Genomic DNA, 12,466 nt, shown 5'->3' on the forward strand with positions numbered 1-12,466 from the left:
TTTCAGAAAATGTGTGAACTACTTGGAATAGACAAGACGCGCACCACTTCTTTCAGGCCACAGTCTGATGGGCAGGTTGAACGTTTCAATGCCACTCTGCAAAATATCTTAGCCAGAACAGCTGAACGCTGCCACTGGGATTGGGATATCATGATTCCCTATGCTGTAATGGCCTATAGGGCAACAAAGCACAGCTCCACTGGGTTTACCCCCAACATGATGTTGTTTGGGCGGGAAGTGACTGAGCCAATTGACCTGGTGGCTGGTCTGCCACCCGGCCATGAAAGTGCCCAGACTCCTCCACAGTATGTCACTCAGCTCCGTGAAAGGCTGGAGCTTGCTCACCAGATCGCCAGAGATGCCCTAGGTCAGTCTGTGGAACGGGCCAAAAAGCAATATGACAAGAACGTTTGCCGCACTCTGTACCACACAGGTGATGCTGTCTGGCACCTAGTAAAAGGCACGAAGAGAGTAAGAGATAAGGTGAGGAAATTCTTGCCATCATACGAGGGGCCATACTTTGTCCTAGGCCAACTGGATGACTTGGTGTACCGCATCAAAAAGGGGCCTAAGGCAAAAGTCAAAGTAGTGCACCATGACAAACTCAAACCATACCATTCCCGTACCCTGTTGGATAATGTCTGGGTCATCGAACAAGCACAAGTCTGGAACCCTGCTGAGGTTCTACCACCCATTCCAGATACCAGCCTCATCGACTCTGACCTGTTCCTGGCTAATCTGTTCCCGGATACGGCGGCGGGGAGTGATAGCGGACAGGAAGCAGAGTCATCTACAGACATTCCCTTGAGCCCTGTTGCTTTCCCCTCTTCGCCACACACAGCCCAAGTCTCCTCGAGTACAGAGGAGGTTCATGCTAGTGGGGGTAGTGCAGTGCAACATACTCAAAAAGCAATGGTTATGGACTCCACTCAGTGCCAAACATCCAGGGGCAGGTCTAGCAGGACCAGGAGACCCCCAGATAAATATGGAGAGTGGGTGACTTACTAAAAAAAAAAGTTATATTACTCCTGTTTAAAGAAAAAAATAGTTGAAAGGAGTTTGTTGTTTGAAAGACTTTGTATTGTTTTGGTTAAAGAAAAAAACTTGAGGCACTGTGGCATCATGAGTAAATTTACTTTGGTGGTGATATTGTTTACAGTGAGAAAAGTGAGACCATACAATTATTTTGGGGTGAACAGGTGAAGCAGGTGTTTTACTCAGTTAGAAGCTAGAGAGGATACTGGGAGGTTGCCTTTAATATTGAGTTAGAGCTGTGGTTATATTGGGGCTGTATTCGTTGCGTTGTAGGTGTGTTTCATGCTTCTTTTTCAGAGTGTGTTGGAACCTCAGAAGCACTGAAAGGAGGTGGACTGTTTAAACTCCTAACACTGCACTACCTTCCACAATTTCACCCTGTTCTCAAGGGAAACAACTATCTTAAGGATTATAATGGACTGTTTCTTATGGACTGTTTCTTATGGACTGTTACTCCGTCAAGGGGAGATGTTCTTGGGCATTGTGACCCTAAAGGACTCCAGAGTCTCAAGGGGTGTTCAAAAGAAAAAAAAGAAAAAAAGTCTATGTAATCTGTTTAGGATATTTTGTGTGTAGTCCAGTGGAGGCTGCTGACCAAATTTTTAGGTGAAGCACAAATTATTATATTATATTATATATTAAATAATATTTTTAAAACATCCCCCACTGTGTGACAGCGGACCTGACCAGATGAAAACATATTAGGTGACAGCGCACCTGACCAGATGAAATCATATTAGGTGACAGCGCACCTGATCAGATCAAAACATTTTAGGTGACAGCGCACCTGACCAGATCAAAACATATTAGGTGAAGGTGACAAGGAAGCCACAGACTCATACCCCCCGACACTCAACTAACCGCCTCGGACAGTCCTTCATACCAGTGGCCATCAGGCTCCACAACAGTGGGCAGCGACTGCTGCCAGACATCGACCTAGAACTAATAGGAACCCAAGTAGGACAATAACACTACCTTATGCATACTGCACCTTATGTGGATACTGTGATACTGTGATACTGTGAATAATGAATAATGTATATTTCAGTTAGTTAGATAGTAAATTATATTGACCTATTTGTTTACACTGCTTGTGTTGTTTTCACTACCTGTACCCCCCCCTTCCCCCATGCTGCTATGATGCCTGAATTTCCCCAAGGGGATCAATAAAGGAATATCTTATCTTATCTTAAAAGGAAAGATGAAATTACCTACCTGGGTTCCATCCTATAGAGGCAAATCTTTCCTGTGACAAAATGGGATCCAATGTAATAAAACTAAGTCAACCAACGAACTAGATTCCTGTACCGGATCTCCTCTCTGGTAAACAAGAATACCTTGAAGACTCTAACAGGAGCACTCATTCAAGGGTACTACGACTATGCTTGCACCTCATGGTACCAAAGCACCTCAAAGGCACTAAAAACAAGATTACAAACATCACAAAACAAACTGGTCAGACTACTGCTTGACCTTACTCCTAAAACCCACCTCACCCCTGTCCACTTTGACAACCTAGGATGGCTTAGAGTAGACGACAGAGTACAGCAACTTGCAATGGGCCTGGTCTACAAGATACACTACACCACTAAGATACCCATGTGCATGTCGAAATACTTCCCAAAGGTCAGTGAATACCACAACCACAACACCAGAGGGAGTTCCACAAATCATGTTCAACCCAGATAAAATAATAATTAAAAAAAAAAAAAAAAAAAACGTTTTTTTTTTAATAAAAGAAAATAGTCATAACTTAGAAATTAGATTGCATAGGTCTATGAATCGATATCGCGATTCTGTTTCGATTAATTGCCCAGCCCTACAGTGTGTACAGTAAGTTAGCTTGGTGATTATCATTGTGATGTAGGCTAAGCTGTCTAGCTACTGTTAGCATACAAGCACTGTAGCCTACTTACTTTTTCATCCACAACGTTTTTTCTGATCCAGATGCATAAATCCACTTCTTCATGTTGCTCAGTTGCTGGTTTATACTTCGGTCCTAATGTTGGCGCAAAGTTTAATTTAGCCTGACTTGTTATAGCTGAACAGCTTACTAACTACTAAACAACAACTTTCTCATAGTCTCAACTTTCACATAGTCAAAATGGGTCCAGCTGCATGTGAGGAGGATAGGTTTAGCTCGGGCCAATCTCAAGTTTCTCAAGTTTCTTTATTAGTTGTCATACAGAAGTACAGAATACTTTTATACAAAATGCTTCTTTATGTTACATTTTGTATAAAAGTATTCTGTACTTCTGTATGACAACTAATAAAGAAACTTGAGAAACTTGAGATTGGCCCGAGCTAAACCTATCCTCCTCACATGCAGCTGGACCCATTTTGACTTTGCAATGCAGAAATCTCTGATTGGATTTGCAAGGCTGCCAATCATATTCAACCTCCGTGTATTGGATGTCAAGGGCTGTCAATCAATCAATCCTCCATTCAATGGCAAGAGTTTAACTGCACAGACCGTTCTTAGATGAAGTTAATAGCCTATTTTGATTCGCTGTTATTTATTATTCATTTAACAATGGGTCACACCTGTGAAGTTTTCTTCACGAATAATTACTGCAGGCAATACTGCAGTGCAGGCCTGCTCAGAGCTGTCAATTTTGGCCATTTTTGAAGAAAAAATAATTCACTGGCATTTTTTTTTACAGAGGAAAACATTTATAATAAAAAATAATAATAATAATAATTAAAAAAAATATATATATATATATATTTTTTTTATTTTTTTTATATATATATATATATATAGGTATATGTAAATTAATAATAATTATGAATTATGAGTGAATTTGTGTTTCACGTGTTGTCATAGAGAAACCTCCACTGGTGTAGTCATAGGGGTGCTGGAATGTTATTATATTTAATTGTTAATTGCCATCCAGAGTGGGGGTAGTGTTATAAGATTATGGTCTGTTCCTTTAAGAGGGAGGCACCCACGCATACAGGTCAGCTACGCAAGGAGCGAATATGTGATGAGACAGACTGTGTGTGTACACAGGAAGAACAACAGAAGCAGGTAGCTTGTTGTGAGATATGTAACGTTAGTCAACAGCATGATATGAAGAATACAATGGAAATAAATGCACAGTCCTGAAGATAACGGTTTCCAGTGGTTTATTGTCACCACCACACATCAAGAGGGAATTACCCCGAAGTCCGGACAGTACGTTAATAAGTACGTGACTACATGACCACTTCGGCCCTAGAGTGAAGATAACACTCTCCTGTACTCTTACTAAGGTTCGAGTTAACACAGAAAAAGGTAACAGTATTGTACCCATTCTGCAATCTGTTAATAAAGTTTTCAATCAATTCAATCAAAACCTCCTGAGCCACTGTCGCCCCTCATACCATAAGCAGATTATTGTTTATGTTTAAGGTGTGTATTGTTAGCTAAGTCCCCACTCCAAAATGAAAACACTGTATACAGGACACAATGTGCCTCGCTGGTTGACACCCTGAGGGTCGGGGGCCCCTGCAGGGCCCATATTCACAAAGCTTTCTAGAGTAGGAGGTTCTGATCTGTGAGGGAATGTTTTCTAATAGAATAATATGTATGCTTAATAATATCTGTGATGATTTCTGTGTTATGCATTTCTTTTTTCATTCAACCTTTATTTAAACTCGAGGGACACTGAGGTTTCCGTCATTTACAGTGACATCAAGTATACAATTAAAGTGTTATTAGTGAACTATTCGTTTTTTAAATGCATTCATTTACCTTGAGCTTTGAATAAGCGTTGAAATTTCGAAAAACGACATTACCCAGCTCATGCCAGCTTCCTGCAAGCAAATGACTTGTGGATGAATCTTTTTATTTCTCAGATTTTTTGGGATTATCTACTACAAAATGTAACGTTATTGGCATAGATTGGAGCGCAGTTAGTTTGTCTACCTTCTGTGAACGTTTAGCAAAAATCCGCGTAGCAAACATAGAAAAAATGGCGGAGCAGTTTCCATTATAAAGAAATAACTGTACTTACAGTAGATTTCATTCACGGTTCTTGCTGCACACCTGGTGATACTAAATTAAAATTGAACTCTGCCATTGGAAAGAGAATATTTGGCCCAATCCATATGTGCGAGTTGGCTATAATAACATAATTTATAGGCCTGCTATTCTATATTATATAATAATATTTCAAATAGCATGTGTCCGGATGGCAGAATTCAGTACTGTATCTACAAAACCTTCTGTTTAATCATCTTCGCTTAGATTAGATTTTTTGTACACAAAGGTGCTGAACGAACTTGTGTCTGGTCATTTTTAGCATGGTGTTATTCACCGTCAAAGTTGCAAAGAAAAATCCTAATTTATATTCTCCTTTGTGTAACGGTCCACCTGTTCTGAGGTTTTACCCTACTCTTCACTCGCCCCCACCTTTGTACAGACTTTCCCCTACTCCTCACTCGCCCCCACATTTGCCACCTACTGGACAGATGCTGCCATTGCTCCTCCTCCATTTATGTATTGTTGAAGTGTCAGTATTTCTGTGTTTTCTCCCCATTTTTCTGTCGCTTCCTGTATATATGTTACCCTCTGTGCTCCCATGCTTTTGTTAAGTGTTTTTCTGTCTTTTAGTGTTGTCCCCAGTGTGTGTTTGGTCTGGTGTTGTTATTTAGTCTTTTACCCCAGTTTGTTTCAGTCTGTCCCTTCCCAGGTGCGTCTTGTTCCCAATCACCCTCATGTATCAATTAGTCTGTGTATATCTGTCTTGTCTGCCCCCTTCCCTGTGTCAGTTAATTGTTTGCTACTGCTGTTTGATGTTTCATGTTACATGCTTTGCTATTCGTCTTGCCCTTGTGTTCCTGGCTCCCGTTCGTGTTCCTTGACCTTTTGTTTCAGTTTGTGTTACCTTCTTTGTTTTCGTGTACAGTTCGTCTCGTTTTGTTAGTGTTTAATTTGTAGATTTGTTTTTACCCTTTTTCCCTGCCTGCTTTTGCAGAGGATTTTGTTGTGCCTTTTTGTACCTGCTCTCTGCCAGCCTTTGCTGTGCTCTGTTTTAAGAGATTCCTTGTTTGTGCCTGTTTTGTTGCTGCACTTCAGTAAAGCTCGATATTTTGACTTCACCCCTGGCTCCACGTCTCGTTCTGCCTATTCTCTCCTCGTTCTGTTCAGCAATAGACCTATCGCTAAGCCACGCCCCCTTTGAAAACTCGGACAAACAAAGTCGACCGTGAATGACTGTTGACGATGGCCGCAGGTAGCCCCTTTCATGACTGTGATGCAAGCCTTGCTTCACAGTCACGAAAGGGGCTAGGCCGCGGGAGATTTACCACAGCAGGTAATAGACCTGTTTTTTAAAGATAACACAAATATTTAATCTAGAAGCAGACCGAGAGGGTTACAATATGCAGTTCATGAATGTTCATGAGATACACATTTACCTTAGACCTCCATGGTGATGCAAGCATTAGCTATATATAACGTTAGCTAGCTACTCTCAAGCATTACTTACAGTTGACTTGATTGAAGATTACAAGAACTATGACGATAATCCATGATTACTACTATTGCTGATACATTTTAGTGGAGAGGGGAGCTATATTCAAGTAGCAGCTAGTACGAGCAGTGTTCTCAAACAGTAGCCTATTTCTTTTCTCCCCTTCTCATTTCTGTTGAAACCATATGTAGCAGGGTGGATTATCCCTGCTTTATGGGAGTGGTTGTACGCGGCCACCTGGTAGCGAGAACGCAGCAGAGATGGGTCCAGCTGGGTCCCCGACTGTAGGCCAGGAATGTTGAAGTGGAGGTCGAGCAGCATGAGTGGATGGGGCAGGATTCACTGACCTAGGGATGGTACGCCGGTCCTTCTTGCCCTCCTGGGCGATCAGCGGTAGCTCCCCACACACCCACACTTCCCCCAATACTTCCTGGGCCCGATGGCAGTAAGATGGATGATATATTCGCTCCCCAAAGCAGTACCCTTCCTTAATGATGAGTGGAGACCTTTCACAATGAACTATAGGCAGGGGGTAGGGAAAGGGTTAAACAGTAATGAGCATTACCCGGAGAGAAAAGGGTTAGACAGAATGCACATTAAAGACACACACACAGTGCTCCCATTTACGTCTCCTTTACTGAAGGCTGATACACATTACACGTTATCGCATACCTATTAAGGCTACTTCCACACTGGGCACCTAGTGCTCTCGCTCCATATTACAGACACAGTAATAACCTCTTCCCTTTAAGGGTTATCTACTGCTCCGCTTCTCTGTAGGTGGGGAACAGGGTAAGGAGTAAAGGAGTTCAATGGGATTTTTATAAAGAAACACACGTTATTATTACACTCAAACCAAATTGACAGTGGGCCCACGTTATCAAATAAAAGTCCTATCTACAGCCGGCTTTTCCCCAAAATAATAAATGGTCGGGGCGCCCCTAAACACTACTGCCAGCGTCAATTCAAAGCACCGTTTATCTTTGCCCTTAGAGAGCCCGCGCCACACAGAGAAAATGTCTACCGATAAAGTGTCAGCACTCAGAGCGCCGCTGTACGTATCCAAATGGCGGGCCTCTCTAACCACCAACCGTCCGTGTGGTAAGATGGCCGTCGGGAGATCCCGCGATAACAGGTAGCGGGGCTGGGTAGACGCTGGGCAGGTGACTGCTGGGGTAACGGCTCGGAGGGGCTGGCGGAGCGTGCAGTGTAGTGACGTCCGCTGCTGGGCTGAAGGGGTGGGCCGACACGCGGGCTAAACTGTGGTGCTAGCCTAACTGAAGCTAAGCTGTGGGTTGTGGTGAACCCCCTGTCATAACGCATATACACAGCTAAACGCAAGGTGGACAATATCTACCACCTAGTCTTCGGCAGTCGCTCGTCTGCTGGTTCCTTCACAATGTCTCTTCCGCATTAACTAAATGCTAAGCTATCGCATACTCATTCATCCACAATGCTCATTCATCCACAATGCTCATTCATCCACAATGTCTCTTTAATAACCCGCTTCGTAACTGGGTTAATTACTTGCATGGAGAATCTCCGGAGCTTCAGCTCTGTGCGTCCTCCTCCCTCTGTGGAAAACGATGAAGAGGAAGCCCCTCCCTGGCACCGCGCTCTGAGCCCATCCTTCTTCACCTGTGTCTCCCTGCCCAACGTAACCACCAGCTCCCTCTGGCGGCACCTGTATCCTGTCCCACTATGAAGTGTCAATGTTAGGATAGGGACCCGTCAAGAGAGGTAGCAAGTTAAGTGTCAAGAGCGGTCAGCCGGTTACACAACGTCCTCGCGGACACAGGGAATGCAAAGAATTAGCGTTAGACACATTGAATAATTGTCAGACATATTCAGGTGTCTACACATAGGGCACTAGGGTACTGTGCACACATCATTGGGCTCATGTACAGTTTAGACATTTCTCGTGCATAAAATGAAGACACTGCCTCCTGTACAAGTCGGCCACAGCAGTGGCATAAACCCAGAGGGAAGAAGGTAGCAGGCCAGCCTATAACCTCTGCAGTGGTGGCAAAAGTGATCCCCACCTACACTCCTAACAGGTAGTTTCAAAGCACAATAAAAACACAGATACATTTGGTAATAAAGGCAAAATGGTGCTCATTCAGTTTATTGAAAAATAATATTTGCACCGTCATGCAGTTTGATGTGAAAGAATAATAGCCTAGGCACAACATCTGATACATTTCTACAGTGAATAGTTAATATTATACAACGGCATGCAAATTTCTCGATTCTGATTGGCTGAAACAGTCCATTTACACGTCTTTATTGGCAACAATCCACGGTTCTGGGCTCAGGACCCGCCCACAACCGAATCACATATCACTCCGCCGGCTCACTCCGGGAGAAAACAAGATCGCGGACAACAAATGGATATGTTGATAGCGCCATAACGACTAAATATGAAGTGATTCTGTCACTGCGAATGTGTTAGTCCTTTAAACAATGTTGGATGATGTAATTGATGGGTCTTGAGTCATTCTAGAACAAAAGAAAAATCGCGATTTGATTGATTGATTAATTTGCATTTTTTTTTCAATTTCTTTTTCCTTCTCTCTGACTGTCAGCGCTAGCTCTAGTCTCCACCCACCGCCACCCCCCCCCCCCCCCACACACACACACACACACACACACACACACACACACACACACACACACACACACACACACACACACACACACACACACACACACACACACACACACACACACACTCCTGTCTGCAACGTGGGTCAGACTGAGAGAGAGCTGGGTGCTGCGCTGTTCTAAGTGAGCATGGCCTATTGAGTTGATTGATTGATTGATTGATAATTGTATTATTGTACGCTTGGTTTCCAACTGGTTAAGTTTAGGCCCTCTACAGTAGGTTTAAAAAAATAAATAAAAAAATAGGGCGAAGAAAACGTTTTTTTCCTATAGGGCAAAGAAAACGTTTTAATTTGTTTTACCTACTTTCTATAGAAGCATCTAAGAATGAAGTTCTATGGGAAGTAGGTCTGCATTCCCTTAACAATTGTGTGTATTGAGCCGTACTGTATTGTACGCATTCTGCATCTGGTAATAAAATTGTCAATCAATCATTCCAATAATACACAGTTGGATGTGTTAGTTGGTTGAATGCACTTCAAGCTGGGCCCCGTTCCCCGTACCTGGATAACTGAGTTAGCCGGATAACTTTAACTGGATAACTGAGTTAGCCGGACTTTCCGGTTCCCCGTACCTGGATTTTCCAAATCACCATGACAACAGATCCAAAAGTTTGAGCCTGGTCGAAAGCAGAGTTTAAGTTCAAGTTAGCCTGAACCATCGCCACGCCCCCGCAAAGAAGTGACAGCCCGTTTCCTGAAATTATTCCCACAGTCTACGATCTGCATTATACCATTCTGAATTACGTTTTTGTGCTCCATTCTTCCAGAGGGGGCTTTTGAAATGTAAAATAGACCCAAAATGCTGATACTAAATTCACTTTGTCCTAAATAATGCACGTTATATATACCGTGGCGCTCGCTCGTGCGATGTACACATTATGTGGTTATTTTAATTGTAACTGGGATTAAGATGTCTGATGAGATGCGCTGTTTGACGGATTTGAGAAATTGAATGAGCCGTTGACGTCACATTAATGAATGAGGATAAAGAGATAAAACTTCCTTCAAAACAAAGAATATTCTAAACACGGGTCTCTTGTTCATTAATGTATAAACAATGAATGTATCCCATCTGGCACAGTGGCTCAGCGGTAGTGCTCAATCCGCGCGCGGCACCCTGGAGTACTTGGCCTTAACAACCATCCACTCGTGTGTCTTAACAACGATCCTTCCCTTAACTTCCATCCACTCCCTGTTTACAAAACCATGTATTATTTTGGCCACTAGTGGCGCTGTTGCGAGTTTGTGGATGCTGCGCTGTATCCACATTTAGGAGAAGAAGAACAGAAGAAGAGCAGAGCTGGAGAAAGTAGCGTTTTTCAACCTGTTAATGTTTGAAGGTGAGTTTAAACTACTAAATAAAATCCGATTCCTAAACACTGTCACAACAGCAGTCATATTGTATATTTTCAACAATACGTTTGTTTACCAATAGGTTATTGGGTTTTGTTTAAAGAGACTCCAATTGAATTGATTTACCGAGTGACTGAGTTCGTTTTTTCTCAAATGTAAACTACAGTATAAGATCCCAACAATGTCACAACAGCAGTCATATTGTATATTTTCAACAATACGTTTGTTTACCAATAGGTTCTGTTTTTGGTGTCCTATCTATCTATCTGCAATGCTTTTATTTTTTACTCAGTTTATTTGATCAGGGACAGTGCATATCAATCAACAGTTATACATTTATAAATGAATACAAATTAAAAACTGTAAATATGCCAACATTAGCAGGGTTGCTAGTTTTCAGTTGTAGTCCCTGGGCTAGATGTTTAAAGCCCAACCTCCAGGTTAAACCCTACTGATCAATTATGGGTAGTTTACATCATTGGTATATAATTATATATATATCTGTACATATCTCTTACCTACTCTTACTAGTTACACTGCTGGCCAGTATGACTTATACCATAGTGTCTTTATACCTGTATCACTGTACATATTAATACTACAACTCTGTACATACATGTAGTACTCATAGTACTAATTTATATATGTTATACCCAGTTTAACCACCTGTACAGTGTATATTACTATTTCACGTTACTGCTACATAGTCACTCTGGTTGGATGCCAAACCTCTTTTAGTTGTACTGTACTTGTGCTGCATGATGACAATACATTACAATCTGCACTGAATTAGTCACAGAATGTTTTGTGACTAGAAGGTTTACAGGGTTAACCGGCTGTTGTGTGGCAGTGAAAGGGTTAACCTTCTGTGTATTGTTGAAGGTTTAGTCCACATTGTTTATTGAACAAAAATACAATATGAAGGTTGGCCTTTAAGCCAGAAACAATAGTACTGTTACATTTGTGACATACGATATGCAAATATACAGTAAGGAACCTGACGCAAACTTTGCCATCACAACCATTGAACTATTATAATAGTTAGGATCTATGGGTAACAGTACTGTATATTTGCATATCGTATATGTCACAAATGTAACGGTACTATATACCTGTATGTCATGTATGTCCCTATGTCATAAATGTCATGATGTCATGTATGTTGTGTGTGTCATAAATGTCACTATGAATTGAAAATAGGGGACCCTGATGTAAACAAGACAAACGTCTTTCTCTGGTCTGCATCCCCTTAACAATTGTGTGTATTGAGCCGTACTGTATTGTACCCATTCTGCAATCTGTTAAATAAAGTTTTCATTCATTCATTCAGTGAGATGCTGGAGAAGCAGCAGAAACAACAACAGCGGCTCCCCAAGAGGACACACAACTGGTCAGCCAAAGTCCCGGTTCCTCAGAGATGGCTCCACCATCCACTTTTTTTTTTATCAGACTGGAGCGGTGAGATACTGTACTTCTACTGCTCCACTAAGGTCTTCCAGACCTATGCAGCAGAAGGACTCACCAATCCCAGGATGCCATTCCAGGGCCCTCATTCATCAACGTGGACTTTGACCTTGACCTACTTCCACACGTAAGCACGGAATTTAGAACTAGCGCACGCACAGGGAAGTCGGCATTCATCACACGTGCGTAAGCAGGCTCTACGCACACCTGTCATGATGAATCCCACCTTGGCCCTGCGCCGCAGCTCGTGCACGCTTTCACGTATTTGCATACCAAAACCGCCCCGACCAACCAAATATGGTCAGGCCCTCCCCTTCAAATACCATGAGGGAATCCCTGTGCGTGGAATGTTGGAGGATGGCAAAGCGAACGAAAAAGAGAAACTACACAGACACCGAGGTGGAGGTCCTCGTAACGGAGGTGGATAAATAAAAGGCGGATTTGTAAACGGTGATGTCAGATATCAACGGCTCCCTAAGACCATTGCTG

This window comes from Notolepis coatsorum, assembly GCF_963971535.1.
Source record: "Notolepis coatsorum genome assembly, chromosome: 1".
Lineage (NCBI taxonomy): Eukaryota > Metazoa > Chordata > Actinopteri > Aulopiformes > Paralepididae > Notolepis > Notolepis coatsorum.